The sequence below is a fragment of the Oncorhynchus mykiss genome, chromosome 20 (assembly GCF_013265735.2).
Source record: "Oncorhynchus mykiss isolate Arlee chromosome 20, USDA_OmykA_1.1, whole genome shotgun sequence".
NCBI classification, from domain to species: domain Eukaryota; kingdom Metazoa; phylum Chordata; class Actinopteri; order Salmoniformes; family Salmonidae; genus Oncorhynchus; species Oncorhynchus mykiss.
Window position 1 is genome coordinate 10,291,118 of NC_048584.1, and position 19,829 is coordinate 10,310,946.

The following is a 19,829-nucleotide window of genomic DNA, read 5'->3' on the forward strand; positions in this document are numbered from 1 at the left end:
ACAGTTTTAGAAACTTTAGAGTAATTTCTATCTAAATCTACTAATTATATGCATATCCTAGCTTCTGGGCCTGAGTAGCCTGCAGTTTACTTTGGGCACGCTTTTCATCCGGATGTGAAAATACTGCCCCCTAGCCCAAAGAGGATAAAATAAAAGTAGAGTCGTGGATCAGAGAACCAGTCTCAGCCGTGACACCCATTTCCCTCACCCAGTGCGACACCTCCTTCGCATAGAGTTGATCATAGTTGTTGCTTGTGGGTTGTGGAATGTTGTCCCACTCCTCTTCTATAGCTTTGCGAATTTACTGGATATTGGCAGGAACTGGAACAAGCTGTCATAGATGTCAATCCAGAGCATCCCAAACTCAATGGTGACATGTCTAGTGATTATGCAGGCCATGGAAGAACCGGGTCATTTTCAGCTCCCAGGAATTGTGTACATATCCTTGCGACATGGGGCCGTGCTGAAACATGAGATGATGGCGGTGGATGAATGGCACGGCAATGGGCCTCAGGATCTCGTCACGTTATCTCTATGCATTCAAATTGCCATTGATAAAATGCAATTGTGTTCATTGTCAGTAGCTTATGCCTGCGCATACCATAACCCTCCGCCACAATGGGGCACTCTGTTCTCAACGTTGACATCAGCAAACCACTAAACCCACACGACACCATACACGCTGTCTGCCATCTGCCCGAAACAGGTGAAACTGGGATTCATCTGTGAAGAGCACATGTTTCGAACATGCCAGTGGCCATCGAAGGTGAGCATTTGCACACTGAAGTTGGTTAAGATACCTAACTGCCTTCAGGTCAAGACCCTATGAGGACGACAAGCACGCAGATGAGCCTCCCTGAGACGGTTTCTGACAGTTTGTGTAGAAATTCTTTGGTTGTGCAAACCCACTGTTTCATCAGCTGTCAGTGTCACAGGTGAAGAAGCCGGATGTGGAGTTCCTGGGCTGGCATGGTCACACATGGCCTGCAGTTGTGAGGCTGGTTGGACCTACTGCCAAATTCTCTAAATCGACATTGAAAGCGGCTTATGGTTGAGAAATAAACAGCATTCCAATCGCACACTTCTTCAAAACTTGGGAAATCTGTGGCATTGCGTTATGTGACAAAACTGCACTTTTTAGAGTGGCTGTCATCAAGGCAAAGGGTGGCTACTTTGAAGAATCTAAAATCTAAAATGTTTAACACTTTTTTGGTTACTACATGATTACATATGTGTAATTGCTTAGTTTTGATGTCTTATGTCTGCACTATTATGCTACAATGTAGTAAAATAAAGAAAAACCCTTGAATGAGTAGGTGTGTGCAAACTTTTGACTGATAGTGTAGGTGGTCGGTTTACCAGATTCGATTCCATGATCCAATCCGATTATTCTCAAATTAAATTCCATGCTGTGGTATTCCAGCATCTGTGTCTTTTTCTCCAGCAGTTTCTTTTGCAGCTAGCAATTCATCTTGGTTCTTCTCCACCGTTTCCAGCAGAGAGTGTAGGGTGGTAGCTGGCACCTCAAGATATTTTACTTTTGAGTAACAGTTGGTGACTGTGGTTTGAAGTTTATTGTGTGTGTCATGGATTGGGCTCAGCCTGGTGTCGAGAGCGGAGGATATTTCCTTGCAAGAGCATCGGGATCCATTGGAGTATTGCACGTGTTGTGGTTGTTTGAGGTTTGCACCAAACAGAAATGTTTTCTTCCCGTGGTGGAAAAAGTATCCCATTTTCATGCTTGATTAAAATTAAAGAAACCTAATAGAAAATGACTCAAGTAAAAGTAAAAGTCACCCAGTAAAATTCTACTTGAGTAAAAGTCAAAAAAGTATTTGGTTTTAAACATACTTAAGTGTCAACGTAAGTGTAATTGCTAAAATATGAAAACTAAAAGTATAAATCATTTCAAATTCCTGATATCAAGCAAACCAGACGGCACGATTTTCTTGTTTTTTTTATTTACAGATAGCCAGGGTCACACTCCAACACTCAGACATAATTTACAAACGAAGCATTTGTGTCCAACAGATCAGATGCAGTAGGGTTGACCAGGAATTTTCTCTTTAAGTGCATTAATTAGACAATTTTCCTGTCCTGCTAAGCATTCAAAATGTAACGAGTACTTTTGGGTATAAGGCAAAATGTATGGAGTAGAAAGTACATTATTTTCTTAAGGAATGTAGTGGAGTAAAAGTAAAAGTTGTCAAAAATATATATAATACAGTAAGCACAGAAACCCCAAAGAACGACTTAAGTATTACTTTCAATTATTTTTACTTAAGTATGTCTCACAGTCTCATCTTATCTGCTGGCTACCTCACCTGAGCCATTGTATATCCTGAGACAGAATGAAGTTGCAGACGTAGATGGTTATTTGGCACTATCAAACATCTCTCTCTCCATCTTTCTCTCTCTTCCTCCCTTCCTCCAGCAGTACGTCTGGGGAAATGTGAATTGCATTCATCTGAGAAATTGCTTTGCCGTTGCCATGTAAATGAAGACATTCTTAAGTCTCAGAGCGGCGGGGGTCTTGTCGTGCAGGCACCAGGACAAGTCTTGCCGCTGTGGAGTTATCCCTCGCTGTCGCATTCTGAGACGGATGACTCATGGATGGCTCCTTTTCAATATTTATCATCCAGGAAGAGGAAAACACTGCAGATGCGTTTAATGCATTGTGAGGTGACTGTGGACTGGTGAGTGATGGAAAGAGAGCAGGGGTGAAGAGCATAAATGACTGTGACGCCAACTTGCTAGTGGTTGTGGCTTTATCAGAATGGGATGTGAAGAGGTCTGATGAGCAGGCGGGATGAGGTGCAGGCAGAGTAGTCTCTCACAGTCCATTGAGATTTTTGTGTCATTGGCCTACACACAATACCACATACGTAATGTCAATGTGAAATTATGTTTTCACATTTTTTACAAATTAATTCAAAATGTCTTGAGTCAATAAGTATTTAACCAATTTCTTATGGCAAGTTCAGGAGTAAAAATGTGCTTTTTTATGACTTAATCTCTGTATATCACACATACTGTACAATTATCTGTAAGGTCCCTCAGTCGAGCAGTGGATTTCAAACACAGCTTTAACCACAAAGACCAGGGAGATTTTCCAATGCCTAGCAAAGAAGGGCACCCATTGGTGAAAAGAAAGGCTAAGATTTAATATCCCTTTGAGTATGGTGAAGTTATTAATTACACTTTGGATGGTGTATCAATATCCCCAGTCAATACAAAGATACAGACTTCTTAGCTACCTCAGTTGCCGGAGAGGAAGGAAACTGCTCTGGGATTTCACCATGAAGCCAATGGTGACTTTAAATCAGTTACAGAGTTGAATGGCTGTGATCTGAGAAAATTTTTGTCCTGAACACAAAGTGTTGTGTTTGGGGCAAATCCATTAAACACATTACTGAGTACCACTCTCCATATTTACAAGCATAGTGGAGGCTGCATGATGTTATAGGTATGCTTGTAATCGTTAAGGACTGAGTAGTTTTTCAAGATAAAAAAAAAGAAACAGGGCTAAGCACAATCCTAGAGGAAAACCTGGTTCAGTCTGCTTTCCACCACACACTGGGAGATGAATTCACCTTTCAGCAGGACAATAACATAAAACACAATGTCAAATGTACACTGGAGTTGCTTACCAAGAAGACAGAATATATTCCTGAGTGAACGTTCCTGAGTGGCCAGGTTACAGTTTTGACTTAAATCTAATTGAAAGTCCTGAAATTGGTTGTCTACCAATGATCAACAGTGAATTTGACAGTGCTTGAAGAATTGTGAAAAGAATAATGGGTACATGTGGCAAAATCCAAGTGTGGAAAGCTCTTACAGACTTACCCAGAAAGACACAGCTTTAATCGCTGCCAAAGGTGCTGTCAACAGTGTGTGTAACTGGTTAACTGAAGTCAGGTGCAGTAAAGCAGAGCTGAGTGAGCAGGCACACTTTATTTGGCAGAAGACAAACAGTCGGATGCAACTGCGTAACGACACTCCCGTCCAAAGGCAAAAGCAAATAGTGCACTAGTCACACAAATAATGTACAGCATACAATACCACGGGTTCCAAACAAGATCTGGCGAAAAAAAACAGCATGAAGCATCACAAATGACACGCAACGAACAATTACACACACAGACATGGAGGGGGGGCAGAGGATAATATACACATAGAGTGATGAGGTGATGTAAAACAGGTTTGTGAAAAAAAAGACAAAACAAATGGAAAATGAAAGGTGGAGCGGCGATGGCTAGAAGACCGGTGACGTCGACCGCCAAGTGCCGCCCGAACAAGGAGAGGAGACGAATTCGGCGGGAGTCATGACAGGTGCCTCTACAAAGTATTGACTCAGGGGTGTGAATACTTATGTAAATGTTATATTTCTGTAATTCATAAAATTTGGAAAAATCTCTACAAATTTGTTTTCACTTTGCCATTATTGGGTATTGTGTGTAGATGGTTAATAAAACAATTATATTTAATATATTTTCAAATCAAGCTGTTACACAACAAATTGTGGAATAAGTCAAGGGATATGAATAGTTTCTGAAGGCAATGTAGGTAGGAGTGGACTTTGAAAATAGCTTGGAGGTCACTCGAATGGCACAATTTCCTTCCTCCTGGCTTAAAAACAGCACTAGATGACAGTCTTGATAACGACACGCCGGGCTAATACTCTTGACCACTGCCACTCTAACTTCCGTGCTGCATACAAAGCCCTCCCCCGCCCTCCTTTGGCAAATCGAGCCATGACACCATCTTGCTCGTCCCGGCTTATAGGCAGAAACTCAAACAGGGTGTACCAGTGATGAAAACCATTCAACGCTGGTCTGACGAATATCGGAAGCCACGCTCCAAGATTCTTTTGATCACGCGGACTGGAGCATGTTCTGATCAGCCTCAGAGGACAACATTGACCTACATGCTGACTCTGTGAGTGTGTTAATACATAAGTGCATTGGAGACATCGTACACACTGTGACCATTAAAACCTACCTTAACCAGAAACCGTGGATGGATGGCGGCCTTCGCGTAAAACTGAAAGCACGTTCCACCTCATTTAACCATGGAAAGAAGTCTGGAGATATAGCTGAATATTAACAGTGTAGTTATTCCCTCCGCAAAGCAATCAAACAAGCGAAATGCCGGTACAGGGACAAAGTGGAGTCGCAATTTGACGGCTCAGACGTGTGGCAGGGTCTACGGGAAATCACGGACTACAAATACAAAAACAGCTACGTCACGGATACCGACGTCACGCTTCCAGACAATCTAAACACCTTTGCCCGCTTTGAGGATAATACAGTGCCACCGTCTTGGCTCGCTAACAAAGTCTGAACCTCCCCCCCTCCTTCTCAGTGGCTGACGTAAGTAAAACATTTAAACATGTTAACCCTCGCAAAGCTGCTGGCCCAGAAGGCTACCATTGTTCCTGCACCCAAGAAGGCAAAGATAACTGAACGGAATGACTACCGCCCCGTAGCACTCACTTCTGTCATCATGAAGTGCTAAGAGAGGCTAGTCAAGGAGCATATCACCGCCACCTTACTGGCCACTCTAGACCCACTTCAGTTTGCATACCGCTCCAACAGGTCCACTGATGATGCAATCTCACTGCACACTGCCCTATCCCATCTGGAAAGCCCAACGTAGAACGAACATGGAACGAGACAGGAACAGCGTCAGCAAATGAGAAGCAAAGACAGAAAACAATCAATGCATCAGCAGGGAACAGAGCAGGGAACTGACAAATATAGGGGAGGAAATAAACAGATAAATGAGTCAGTCCAGGTGAGTCCAATATTGCTGATGCGCGTGACGAGGGAATGCAGGTGTGCGTAAATGATGACAGGAGTACGTGATGAAGGACAGCCCGGTGCCCTCAAGCGCCAGGGGAGGGAAGAGCGGGAGCAGACGTGACACAGGCAGTGTAGTGAAGAAGGCGCAACAGCGCCTCTTCAACCTCCAGGAGGCTGAAGAAATTTGGCCTGTCACCCAAAACCCTGATGAACTTTTACCAATGTACAATCGAGAGCATCCTGTCGGTCTGTATCACAGCCTGGTACGGCAACTGCACCGCCCTCAACCACAAGGCTGTCCAGAGGGTGGTGCGGTCTGCACAACGCATCACCGGGGGCAAACTACCTGCCCTCCATGACAGCTACAACACTCATTGTCACAGGAAGGCAAAAAAGATCATCAAGGACAACAACCAGCCAAGCCACTGCTTGTTCACACCGCTATTATCCAGAAGGTGAGGTCAGTACAGGTGCATCATAGCTGGGACTGAGATATTGAAAAACAGCGTCTGTCTCAAGGCCATCAGACTGTTAATAAATAGCCATCACTAACTACTCTGAGACCCAATCACTGGACAATAATAAATGGATCACTAGTCACTTTAAACAGTGCCACTTTAAATAATGCTACATTAATAATGTTTACATATCTTACTTTACTCATATCACATGTATATACTGTATTTGATATCATCTACTGCACCTTGCCTATGCCGCCCAGCCATCACTCATCCATATATTTATATATACATATTTTCATTCACCCTTTTAGATTTGTGTTTATTAGGTAGTTGGTGTGGAATTGTTAGATTACTTGTTAGGTTTCTGTGTAGTTGTTGGGAATTGTTAGCTATTACTTGGTAGATATTACTGCACTGTTGGAACTAGAAGCACAAGCATTTCGCTACACTTGCATTTTAACATCTGCTAACCATGTGTATGTGACTAATAACATTTGATTCTGAGAAAGTTAACTTTCTGAGTGGCAGCGGTGGTGACTGATAATTTACACTATGAGGCAGTACTGTTGCCTAACCTTAAGAATTCAGAGTTAATGCCTAAACTTAACATTGAAATGATACAGAGAATTAAACAAACACTTCGAAATTGAGAAACAAGGATGAACGTCTAACTCTGACATGAGCCTGTGAGAGCTTGTTGGCGCTGTGGTGGCCATGTACACCAGGTGAGTAATTTACTTCCAGGTGTGATGAATCACCCTGCCCCCTGCCTCCTGCCTCCTGACACTGCCACTCTGACGAGCCAATTTAATCCACTAAACCAATTAGCCCAGGCTCTCTCTCTCTCTCTCTCTCTCACACACACTTTCTTTTTCCATCTCCCTTCCTCTGTTTCCACAACAACTGACAGAATCGCTTCATCACAGGGCTACAGGACTATTCCTCAACACCTAACACTGGTTCAACACCAAGTTCCTTTTGCATGTGAAACAACCATGATTTCATCAGAGGTCATACTGTTCATGCACAGTTTAGTTTGTTCAAAGTGCTGTGTTGTAGTGACTGACAGAAAGATTAATTGACTGGGGGAATAAAGGTCATGAATGTTAGACAGCAGGTTAAGTGGTCCATGGAAAGAGGGAAGTTGTCACATACACACCACACAAGCACGCACACACACAAACAGTGACGTTGATCTTGAAGAAAAGCCTCAAAACGGACGGAGATAGAGGTGAGGAGCGCGGGGAGGATTCATTAGGAAATCAGGCCTTTTGAAGATGAGTGGTGAAGATCTGAGACACCCTCTGTTAAGATAGACATGGACAGGTCCAGACATGGGCATTGGAACCGTAAGTACTGTACTCTACTGCGTAAATTAGTTTAAGTTTTGATTTGTATGGGCAGGACGATAAGAATGATCGGAGGATGAAGGATATTCTACTCAGCTCCAGCTCTCTCTTGCTCTTTTCTCCCCCCCCCACCCCCCACCCCTGCAGTGGAGTGTCTCACCGGCCAGCGGATGTTATTCTATATGGATAGACTGGAGCAGCTAGGCCATTTCCAAAGGTCCCCAGAGCTGTTCCTCCAGGAACTACAAAGCAACCCAGGGTTTTGCAATCAATGGACCTTGGTTGCTTTGGCCCTGCTATCCATGGCCCCCGGGCACCTCTACAGAACACTGACCCAGCAGCTCATGATGAGTGGTGGAAGCAGTTCAAAGCAAACTCTTCTGTATGTCTGTCTGTCTCCTTGTCTCTCTCCCTCTCTCTTTCTCTCTCAAATTCAAATTCAGATTCAATATGCTTTAAAGCTAGAATCCTTAATTGAAACAACCACCCACCTTTTTTGGTAAAAAGCTGAGCGATGGGCCTGGAGAAATGTAACCACTCTCAAATTCATAGACAGTCTCTGGATGCCAGGACTGACCATTCATGATGGCAAACTTATAGTTTCTAACCATGTATTGAGGTTATACAGGGCTTGTTTACATTTACATGGTTTACAAATATTGGTGTAAAACACGCTTATATTTTCGGTTCTGATGGGGTACGACAGATATACTAAGCTCATGAGTCATGAGGCATTTCTAAGTTATTATATTCTTCAAGCATCAATGGGTACATACAACTTATTTAGAAGTCCAGGATTCTAGCTTTAATGGCATGGATAACAAGGTCAATGTTGTGAAGGCGAAGGGATAGCCTACACATAACAATTATGGAAGAAATAGCAGCAAAAATAAGAAGTAGCTGTAGTACTTTCTTTCTGTCTCTCCTCTCACTCTCAGATATAAAGGCTAACACATACACTGTGATCTTATGTAGAAATGTACAGTATGACACAGATACGGTACGGTCCCTCTCTCTGTCTCTCTGTCTCTCTCTGTCTCTCTCTGTGTCTGTCTGTCTCTCTCTCTCTCTCTCTCTCTCTCTCGTACACACGCACACACAGACTTATAACATATCGCCCATACATCTGATAGAGTAATCAACCGCATTATAAATGGTCATAACAGTTTTAGTCAAACACTCTGTGTTGATACAGACTAATGATGATTGGTGGTGCTAGACCTTTAAAGTATATGAAGTGATACATCACAGCCTTAAAGCTTCAACATTCACTAACTGAACCATTATTAGATTCATATTTCATAGCTGTAATTAGGACACCACTAGGAATAAAGCCTCCTAGTGGAGCAGGGGGAAACGTTCTGTTTTTCTGAAGAGTGACTTTTTCTGAGAACCTTTGTCAAAACCTTAAAGGGACAGTTCACCCAAACTACAACCTAACTCTTATGGGTGTGTTGAAAGTAGCATGGGGATGAGGAGAGTTGGCTGCATCTATACAGTGATGCTTTAGCATGGTTGAGTGCAGAAGAGTGAATGGGAGTGGTAAGAGCCAATGGGCCTTTGCTAGCATGTTATAAACAGGACGCATTTCAGCACTTGATAGTAAGAATGTAAATCATCGGATTGTTTGACAAATCCTTTTGAAGGCCACTCTTGATGATACATATTGGTGACAAAGTAATTGTGCATATTTATACTTTTCTTTCTTCCTCCTTTTTCCGCTTACTTTCCCATGCAATTAACCTCCATAGTCAGGTTTATGAGGCGTAAAAAAAAAAGACATGATGAGGTTGTTGTCTTTTATTCCTCCAGTCTCTTCTTTTTATGACCTCATTACGAGTGTCCCGGGGGAGGACTCTCTATGGTGGCACATCAGGGAGAGAGGGAGGAGATGAGACAGAGAGATAGAGAGAGACAGAGAAAGCTAAAGGAAAGTAAAAAAAGATAAGCAAAGGGGTAGAGGAAAGGGAGAGAGAGCGGGAGAGTGCCTGGGCTGGTGTTCTCTTGATTAAAGCATTCCCTCTGAACACATGAAAGGAGGACCTTGGGGACAGGAATTATAAAATTTACCCAGGCTGCATGAGAAGACGCTTTCCCCCAATCAAACGGTGCCTCCCTGGGGGGGCTGGGGTAAAGGGATGTTGGGTCTATATAAGTGAAGGTGGTGTTGGTGACGAAGGACGGAGAGGCGTGGACTGAGGGTACCTTGTTTCCTTTTCATCCTGTGTCTCATAAGGACTTTAGGTACACACAGAAAAATGAGGGTTCCTCAATAGTTCTTTGGGAAGAGTGATGGTTCTATGTTGAACCATACTGACCCAAAGAACCCTTTGAGCCCTTCAATGGTTCTTTGCAGTTAAGCAAGGGTTATTTCCTCTTTTAGTGGTAATTCAAATATAGGGGCGGTGGCTAATTAGAATATTTTGGGGAGTAGTTTGTACACAGCTATTTGTGTGCAACCGTGAGTAGGAGTGTCCTACCAGTTTAACTACTCTGTTATGTTATGTCATTTCACTTCAAGTGTACCTATGACTAGTGATGTGACTTGTGAAAAAGTCATGTATGGTCTTGTGCCATTTGAGAATGGTTGACTAAGTCAGTAGTAATAAAAACTATGGAACTTTTACAATATAACATTGCTATTAAACCAGAACAAAAAACTCTGTATGGATCTTTCTTGAACCATTCTCCATAAAGGTTTAATAATGAACCATAGAAAAGTATATAACCATATAGCCATATAACCTATAACCATAGGAGAACCCTTTTTGGGTGCTACACCAAATAAAATAAAATGTATTTGTCACATGCGCCGAATACAACAGTGAAATGTTTAACCAACAATTCAGATTTAAGAAAATACCTAAAGAAAAGTAAGAGAAAAGAATAACAAATGATTAAAGAGCAGCAGGAAATAACAAATGCGGGTCTATATACAGGGCTTTCTGATGGCCACTCCAATACCTTGACATTGTTGTCCTTAAGCCATTTTGCCACAACTTTGGAAGTATGCTTGGACTCATTGTCCATTTGGAAGACACATTTGCAACCAAGCTTTAACTTCCTGACTGATGTCTTGATATGTTGCTTCAATATATCCACAGGAATTTCCCCCCTCATGATGCCATCTATTTTGTGAATTGCAGCAACGCACCCCCACAACATGATGTTGCCACCCCAGTACTTCAAGGTTGGGATGTTGTTCTTCGGCTTGCAAGCCTCTCCCCTTTTCCTCCAAACATAAAGATGGTCATTATGGCCAAACAGTTCTATTTTTGTTTCATCAGACCAGAGGACATTTCTCTAAAAAGTACAATCATTGTTCCCATGTGCAGTTGCAAACCGTAGTCTGGCTATTTTATGGCGGTTTTGGAACAGTGGCTTCTTCCTTGCTGAGCTGCCTTTCAGGTTATGTCGATATATGACTTGTTTAACTCTGGATATAGATACTTTTGTGCCTGTTTCCTCCAGCATCTTCACAAGGTCCTTTGCTGTTGTTCTGGGATTGATTTGCACTTCTCGCACCAAAGTACGTTCATCTCTAGGAGACAGAACTCGTCTCCTTCCTTGAGCGGTATGACAGCTGCGTGGTCCCATGGTGTTTATATTTGCGTACAGATGAACATGGTACCTTCAGGCATTTTGAAATTGTTCCCAATGATGATCCAGACTTGTGGAGGTCTACAATATTTTTCTGATGTCTTCGCTGATTTCTTTTGATTTTCCCATGATGTCAAGCAAAGAGGCACTGCGTTTGAAGGTAGACCTTGAAATACATCCACAGGTACACCTCCAATTGACTCAAATGGTGTCAATCAGAAGCTTCTAAAGCTAAATTATGCTACAGTGAATTCTAAGTGAAATAATCTGTCTGTTGAACAGTTGTTGGAAAATTACTCGTGTCACGCACAAAGCAGATGTCCTAAACGACTTGCCAAAAGTCTTGTTTGTTAACAAGATATTTGTGGAGTGGTTGAAAAATTAGTTTTAATGACTCCAACCTAAGTGTATGCAAACTTCCGACAACTGTAGATAGAGTTATTAAAGTGACAATAACAGAGAGTGGAAGCAGCGTTCCAGAGGGGGGGCAATGCAAATAGTCTGGGTAGCCATTTGATTAGCTGTTCAGGAGTCTTAGTGCCAAGAAGCTGTTTAGAAGCCTCTTGGACCTAGACGTGGTGCTCTGGTACCGCTTGCCGTGCGATAGCATTTAGAACAGTCTATGAGTAGGGTGGCTGGAGTCTTTGACAATTTTTAGGGTCTTCCTCTGACACCGCCTTGTATAGAGGTCCTGGATGGCAAGAATCTTGTCCCCGGTGATGTACCCGGCCATACTCACTATCCTCTGTAGTGCCTTGCGGTCAGAGGCCGAGTAGTTGCCATAGCGGGCAGTGATGCAACCTGTCAGGATGCTCTCGATGGTGCAGCTGTAAAACATTTTTAGGATCTGAGGACCCATGCCAAATCTTTTCAGTCTCCTGAGGGGGAATAGATTTTGTCATGCCCTCTTCACGACTGTCTTGGTGTTCCTGGACCATGATAGTTTGTTGGTGATGTGGATGCCAAGAAACTTCAAGCTCTCAACCTGCTCCACTACAGCCCCATTGATGAAAATAGGGGCATGCTCAGTCCTCCTTTTCCTGTTGTCCACAATCATCTCCTTTGTCTTGATTACGTTGAGAGAGAGGTGGTTGTCCTTGGACCACACGGTCAGGTCTCTGACCTCCTCCCTGTAGGCTTTCCCATCGTTGTCGGTGATCAGGCCTATACCACTGTTGTGTCCTCAGCAAACTTAATGATGGTGTTGGAATCGTGCCTGGCCATGCAGTCATGAGTGAACAGGGAGTACAGGAGGAAAATGGTTCTTTATAGCACCGTACAGGTTCCATTTAGAACTTATGAGCATGGTTCTTCATTGAACCTTCAAAAAAAGGTATTTCTATGGTTACAAGCCAAATACCTCTTATTTGGCACTATATATAATGATTTGTTTATCGTGTGTAACGAGGGTGGTGGTAGAGGGGGTTGTTTTAAAATGGATGGTGTTAGGATGAACTATAGCAGAGAGAGAGACAGAGAGAGAAGAGCGAGAGATGTGGAGAAGAGCTGTGTGTACACTGACGATACATTGCCTCATATTGCGTCTCATAATGACTTTAGTTAGAGGGTGAAGAGGGATTGTTTTAAAAGGGATATGAGGGATGTGAAGAAGAGCCTAGTGTGGACCAAGGATACCTCACATCATGCTGTGCTTCAAAAGGTGCAAGGTGCTCATAATGAAATGTATGGTGTTGAGCTGGGAGGAGAGAGAAAGACAGAGAAATGGAGGGATGTGGCCTGAGAAGACCTCACTTCCTCTTTCCTCATCTAATGTCTCAAAGGTGTTATGTAAGGAATGGAGAGTAGAGGGAGTGGAGGTGGGGGTTGTTATAAAAGGGCTGGTGTTGAGGTGTTGTGATGTCAAAGGAGAGAGAGCGAGAGAGAGAGAGGGGGGGATGTGGAATAATTGTCCCTCAGCTGGACTGTGTGGTTTTGAGTCTCATCCTGGTCTCACAAGGCCTTCCAGACAAGGGGGTAGGGTTAGAGGGAGTGGGGCTTTTGTAAAAGAACGGTGCTGATGCTTGAGCTGAGCACGTATCCTTACTGGTTGCTTGGGCACGTACTGTAGCTTGGAGAGGGAAGGAAAGGGAAACACAGGGAAGGAGAGAGAAGGATAGGGAATACAGTGCATGCTGCTTGAGCTGAGCACGTATCCTTACAGGCTCATGTCTTGGGACAGCCAGTGGAGGGATTTGTGATCATGACAGCAGATTTCTCTTCTCTTTCGTTCTCATGTGGTTTCAGTGATACATAGGAAGAAATTAGTTTACAACTAGAACTTGAAAGGACAAAATCATTTCCAACTTCAAGCCTTTCTTTGACTTTGAAGAATTCATTGTCCTCCCTCCCCTCGGGGTATGTAGTCTCCCTTTTTAAACCTCCAAGCTTCTAACCAGCGAACTGGGAGATCTATACAACAGCTCCTATGGCGAGTTACAAAGGCCATGGTCATTCATTTGTCTTAATGTGTCTACATTTATCTAGCTAGTTGAGGACAAAGGGTTTATTTATGCTGAGTGTGTGTGTTTGAGACAGGCGAGACTAGCAGTAGTAATACATGGCAGTGCTGTGAACAGATAGGATTGTAAGACAAATAGGGTTGTGAGAGTCTTATGGTAAATTATTCCAGACAGAGGAAGGTCAGCTGTCCCGGGGAAATGGAATGTGTGTGTGTGTTTCTTTGTTTCTGTGTGTCTGCGTGCGTGCGTGCGTGTGCGTGCGTGTGCACGTGCGTGTGCGCGTGCGTGTGCACGTGCGTGTGTGTGTGTGTGTGTGTGTGTGCGTGTGTGTGTGTGTGTGTGTGTGTGTGAGAGAGAGAGAGAGAGTGAGAGACATATCAGCAGTCATTGGAACAGACAACCGCATTTCCCCACTGTTACACACACACACACACACATACACACACACAGTCTCACACAGTCTCTGACAATCTATCTTAGGTTAGGATGTAATCTATCATGTGCTGGGAAATTCCACAGTTAAAGTGTTAACAAAATAATAATACGGCATTGTAGAACGGGTTCTTAGTAATTTTCTGCCGTCTGTATCTTTTGCCTTGGGGTGAGAGATAGAGGACTAGACCCCTATATTGAGTCAAACCAATTATTACTGTGTAATTGTGTATGGAATGCACAGCTGGCCGTCAGGATGAGGTAACAACGATTTCCTGAGAAGTCTTGGTTAATGTAACCCATTAACCCTACTGTGGCATAACTTTATCAAATTGATAGACAGGTGTGATTAAAATGTCAGCAAATTCATTAGATTACATCTAATGATTAACACAGTCGAGGGCAAGTGCCTTTGTAAGATGATAATGATCATAATGTGTCTATTAAAATGTAATAAAACAGTTATTACATACATTCTGTAGCTAATGGCAGTGGTGTGCTAATGATGGGTGTGGGCGGTAGATCCTTTTCTCAGCGGTGGCGTAATATTAGATTAGGTTAGTGTGATGAGGTCCAGATAGTGCTCTAGGATAATAGTAGTGAAGCATTCTCTATTTGGTGTGACTGATTTAGAGTGCAAGGTGTAATTGTACATTGTTCAACACAAACTCCAAACAAGGCTCTATGAATAACGATCATTTTCCGTGTGGATTTTAGTACAAGCCAAGATATGACAAATACCGTGTCATTAGCTTTGACTTGGCTTTTGTCTGATAATGGAGGTTTTCCTCAGTAAACAAATGCATTATCTCCTGTACAGAGTCAAGGCACTTTATTTTGACAACTGAATGTCAATGCCTGTCAGCAATAATACCTTTTTTAACTGTACTTGAAAATGTAAAGAGGCTTTCTCGGATTGAATGCAGACACACTTTCTGGCATCCTGTGTTTATCTTGGCAACTTAATCAGTGAAAGTGATTGCATGAGAGAAGCAGATGTTTTTTCTTTGTATTTCTATTAGGTATCCAAGGATGCAGCTACTGGCTGTGCTTCTGAACACTTCTAGAACTTCTAAAGTATGTTCTCTTAAGTCCATCCTAAGAGCAAGTTCTCAAGGTAGGTACCAAGGTAAGTTCAGCCATATACTAACAAGTTGCCATGTCAATGCCACAGAACCCATACCCATTTAGGATTTTAGGGGATTCTCTCTCTCTCTCTCTCGCTCTCTCTCTCTCTCTCTCTCTCTCTCTCTCGGGGCTGGTAAATCATTAATTGCCTTTCATTCAGGCATTCCTCCCATGGCAGCCATCATGTCAACCTGAAGTAGAGTCCTGTCTCTCTGTCTGTCATATTGGGTTACTGTAATCTTAGGAAGGGCACTCTCTCTGCTCTCTCCTGGGGCTTGGGAGAACCGCTTACAAGTTTATTGTGTGTGTGTGCGTGCGTGTATCTGTAAATAGGCAACCCTATAGTACAGCACACAAATAATAGTAACACAGCCTTGCAGGCAGGATTGGATCAATACAGCCCACCATACCATGGGAAAACATTGATTTCCCAACATGTCAAACTCTATGGATGATGGATTTAAATCTACAATTAGAACAAGGCGATTATGGTTGGTTGGAGAGGCCATCTAGGGGTCAGGGTGATTTCCCCAGTAACAATACAGACATCACTGTTTCTCACTCACTTTGGTAGGAAAACATTTGCCAGAAACCGTGCTTTGAATGAAAACCCAAAGTCACTGCATGTAAGGCAGTACATGTACACTACCCTATATAAGCCTGTCGCAGCCCCGCGGGGAGTTGGGATAGGACAGCGAGGTCCTCCAAAGGCTCTGTGGCTCATTGGCGCGGAGCGGCTGAGTCTCCAGAGTCCAAACGTAGCCGCTGGAGGTCTCTGGGAAACCACTGCTATGAGAGTTAATCAATTCCACTGCCCTGGCCCTGTTCTTAAAGACATTTAATTAGAAAAATGATTAAAAAATAGTTTAAAAAAAAGTTATTCCATTCGTCAAGCTGAGGTGGACTCCATTACGACGGAGATTATGATTTGCGAGCCCCCCAGAGGAGGCTTGTCATATGTATTTCCTCCACCAGCGCTAAAGATGACATGGGGGGGGGGGGGGGGAGAGAAAGAAGAGAGGAATAAAGAGATAGAACCATCAGTGATGATGAATATTGATAGCAGCGTTTTATGATGGAAAATAATATCCTCTCCTCTGGCCCGAGGGGATTTAACTGTTACAGTCCAGAGTTTGGGAACATGATAAATGAAGAGCGTTACAAAATAGAAAAAGGAATTCCGCCCCATCAAAGTCACTCGCTCTGTCAAGGGTCCATTTAGTGTGAATAGAGTCAAATCATAAAAGGAAGTAGGCCAACCAATCACTATTTTATCATTAATTATGCACTTAACCTCAGACCAGATGCCGGTCAGGTCATTTATTTTCATGACAATGTCTATGTTATCCCAAAGTATGGGATAACATAGACATTAGTTGAATATTATTCCACCTTTACTACAGTGTTGTTATCAAAGTATACAAAGTATACGTATCATGTACAGATAATGTAGTAAACAATATAGTACATGTATAATAATGCATAAATAGTTTCCCACATCTTCACAGATCTTTTAAAGTAATATTATTACTAATTGCTTTTTGCTCAATACAGAAATGCATGTACGTCATGGAATACTCTACCCATCACATCAACTGTTTGTTGATTGTTCAAGTACTAAATTGTACATTATGGGGGACCCTAACCCCCCCACCTTGCGGGCAGAACATTTTAGGGCCCCCCCTTCTTGAAGGCCAAGAGAAAAATTTACGTTTTAAAGTTAATTTACTGCAATTCTAAACATTTAGTCATGGGGAAGAGATTATTTCTTTTAAAGTTTTATAGCAAATTTCCTACCATTCTACCCATTTGGCCATGGGTTAGACGTAAATGTTTGCAGTTTTAAAGATAATTCCTGCAATTTTATGCATTTTGCCAAGACATATGCCATGTTAAAGATATCTCAGTGAGAGTGACAAGCAAACTCAATGGGGGCCACCTGGAGGTCAGGGACTCTGGGCACATGCTATGTGTGCCCGGTCGGTATTCGGCCATGATTACTACAAGTTTAGATAGCTGGCTAGACTATCTTACCAACAAGAGAGAAATTGCTGATGCACAACAACATTTCGAAACTGCACCATGACTATTCTGCAATTCTAACTCTCAACAGTAAGTTGAGACCCTGACTGAAATCCTAAAAAAGTTCTAGGGGCCCTGAACGACCACTAATGTTGTTTATGCCTGGAGCCGGCCCTGATGGTTCTCCATGTCTTGTGAAGCTTTATATCAGTCAGTGAGTTTGTTGATTAATTTGCACCAGCAATTATACAGTGTAGCGCTCCACACACCACTCAGGTGTGACATACAGTAATAATAACTCACATCATCTGCTAAACAGAGACGTCTCAACATACCAGGGGATAAATTATCACATCATGTGTAATAGTTTATTGATTGGTGCAAATGATAAATACAGCAATTACCCATGAAGTGCAATACATTCCAGTACATTACACATTATACAATTCTACTAAATATAATGTACAGTTACTGACACAGTTACTCACACTTTCCTCCACATGTGAGTGCTTGCATGTGTGCTTGTGCACGTTCATGTGTGTGTGTGTGTGTGTGTGTGTGTGTGTGTGTGTGTGTGTGTGTGTGTGTGTGTGTGTGTGTGTGTGTGTGTGTGTGTGTGTGTCTCCCTAACCTGTTGTCATAGAGTGTAAAGAGGTCCTTAAGATAATGGATGGAGCTCCTGCGGTGTGGGTTTCTTTTAATTACTTTGCCTCAATAAGCAATTTGCATTTGGTGAGGTGGCTTACAAAGCTTTGCCAGTTAATTCACAGAAATCCTTTTTAATTAATGCAAGGCAGAGTTTAGGGCACTTGGAGGAAATTGATTAATAGACGTAAAAACACAGCAAGTGTTTAACCCCAAATGCCTTAAGGTTACTGACCTTATAATGTTTTGTAATCCATGTCTGTACAGTATCTATTGCAACTTGATCTATTAGCCAATGGCCATTCAATTGATTCATAGTGTTGTTGTAATGGCAGAATTTTCTCTCACTGTCCTGCTAATGTACATGCAATAGATATATATATATGTATATACTATATAATTAAGTGATAATGCCTGAGAAGCTGGTGTTTGGAGGATGTATTGGCACGGGTGTTGTTAGGCCCTAGACAAAGTCAAAGCCAGCAAACCGTGTCAATATATCCTCCAAACACCGGCTTCGAGGGCCAACATATTAAAATATTGATTTACATATTTTCATAAAAAAACTTTATTTTGATTAATTTATTCATACCATTTCTTCCTATTTATACTATTTCATCCTTCCACAAGAAATAGTCACAAATCTAGGGTTGCTACCCAAGCTGGCTGGTCGTTCGTTCTATCGGTTCGGTTGCCAGGACTCTGTTGTTCAGAGGAGCTAGCCAACAACACAACTAACACAATCACTTCAAACTGAAGCTGGAAAGACAGCAAACTAACTGCACTTCATTTAGTTGTTTTCCCTGTTTTCTATTGATAGTTCTTTGCATATATCCATACAAATTATGCTGGTTCATGATTTCGACTAGCTGCCTGCCTGCCTGTCTGTCTCAACCCGACTCCGACTCATTACTATAGGACAGCTGAAGATTGAATTTGAATATTGAAACAATGTTGCAAATGTCAGAGAGACAGACAGCAAAGTTTGTACATCTCCACTGTTGAAAACTAAATGTTAGTCTAAAAAAAATGTGAGATAATGTCAAGATGCTTTTTATAGTGGAGATCACATTTATAAATTGCCTGGCTGGGCTGATGAGACAGTGGATTGCGCAGTCAGATGGAACAGAATAAATAGGCATTTTAAAGTTTATTTAGCTGGTGGTAACTTGTGGAATAGACACAGGCTGGAATGCAGTTTTGAACCAATTCAGGATTAGACCCACCGGTTGTATAATAATGTAATGTCAACTATGTCAAAATTTTAATTGTGCATTGACTCTTGAGGAGTCGTAGCATTAAAGTCAGACCAGCATAAAACTTTTAAAAAATCTAAGAATGGAAACACTGTGACAGAAAAAAATAATTCAGACTTTTCAAGTCAAGACACTTTCCCATTGGTTGTCCTTCACGGGGGTGAAAACATATGTAAATAAAACGTTATACCTCTTTTCAGAGTTTATCTCTTGTTGAGCGGATTGATGAGTTTCCTTCAGCGTGCCTGGTGAACTGTGTAATCCTGTGTCATACAGCCTCAATTAATTTGTGTGGGCAGCGAGCAGAGAATGCAAATGAAGCCTTAGTTTTGCATGCCCTCTTACTAGGAGGAGACTTCTCTTCTGTCATGTTATACCAATCCCCTAAAGTCAGTGTAAGGCAGTGCTCAGTATAAAGCTGCTCAATGTACGTATTTGTGTGTATTTGTGTGTGAGTGTGTGCGGAGGGGGGGGGGGGGGGTTCTTGTGTGTATGTGGATACTTTAGTTTGTTTACATGCACTTGCTTGCGTGTGTGTGCATGCACCCATGCTGTGTATCCACCTCCCTCACGCATCACTCCCTGCTGTTTCACCCACATTCAGGAATTAGTTTACCGTAACACCATAGCATGTTAACTCACTAGCACAACAACATCATCATCACATGTCTAC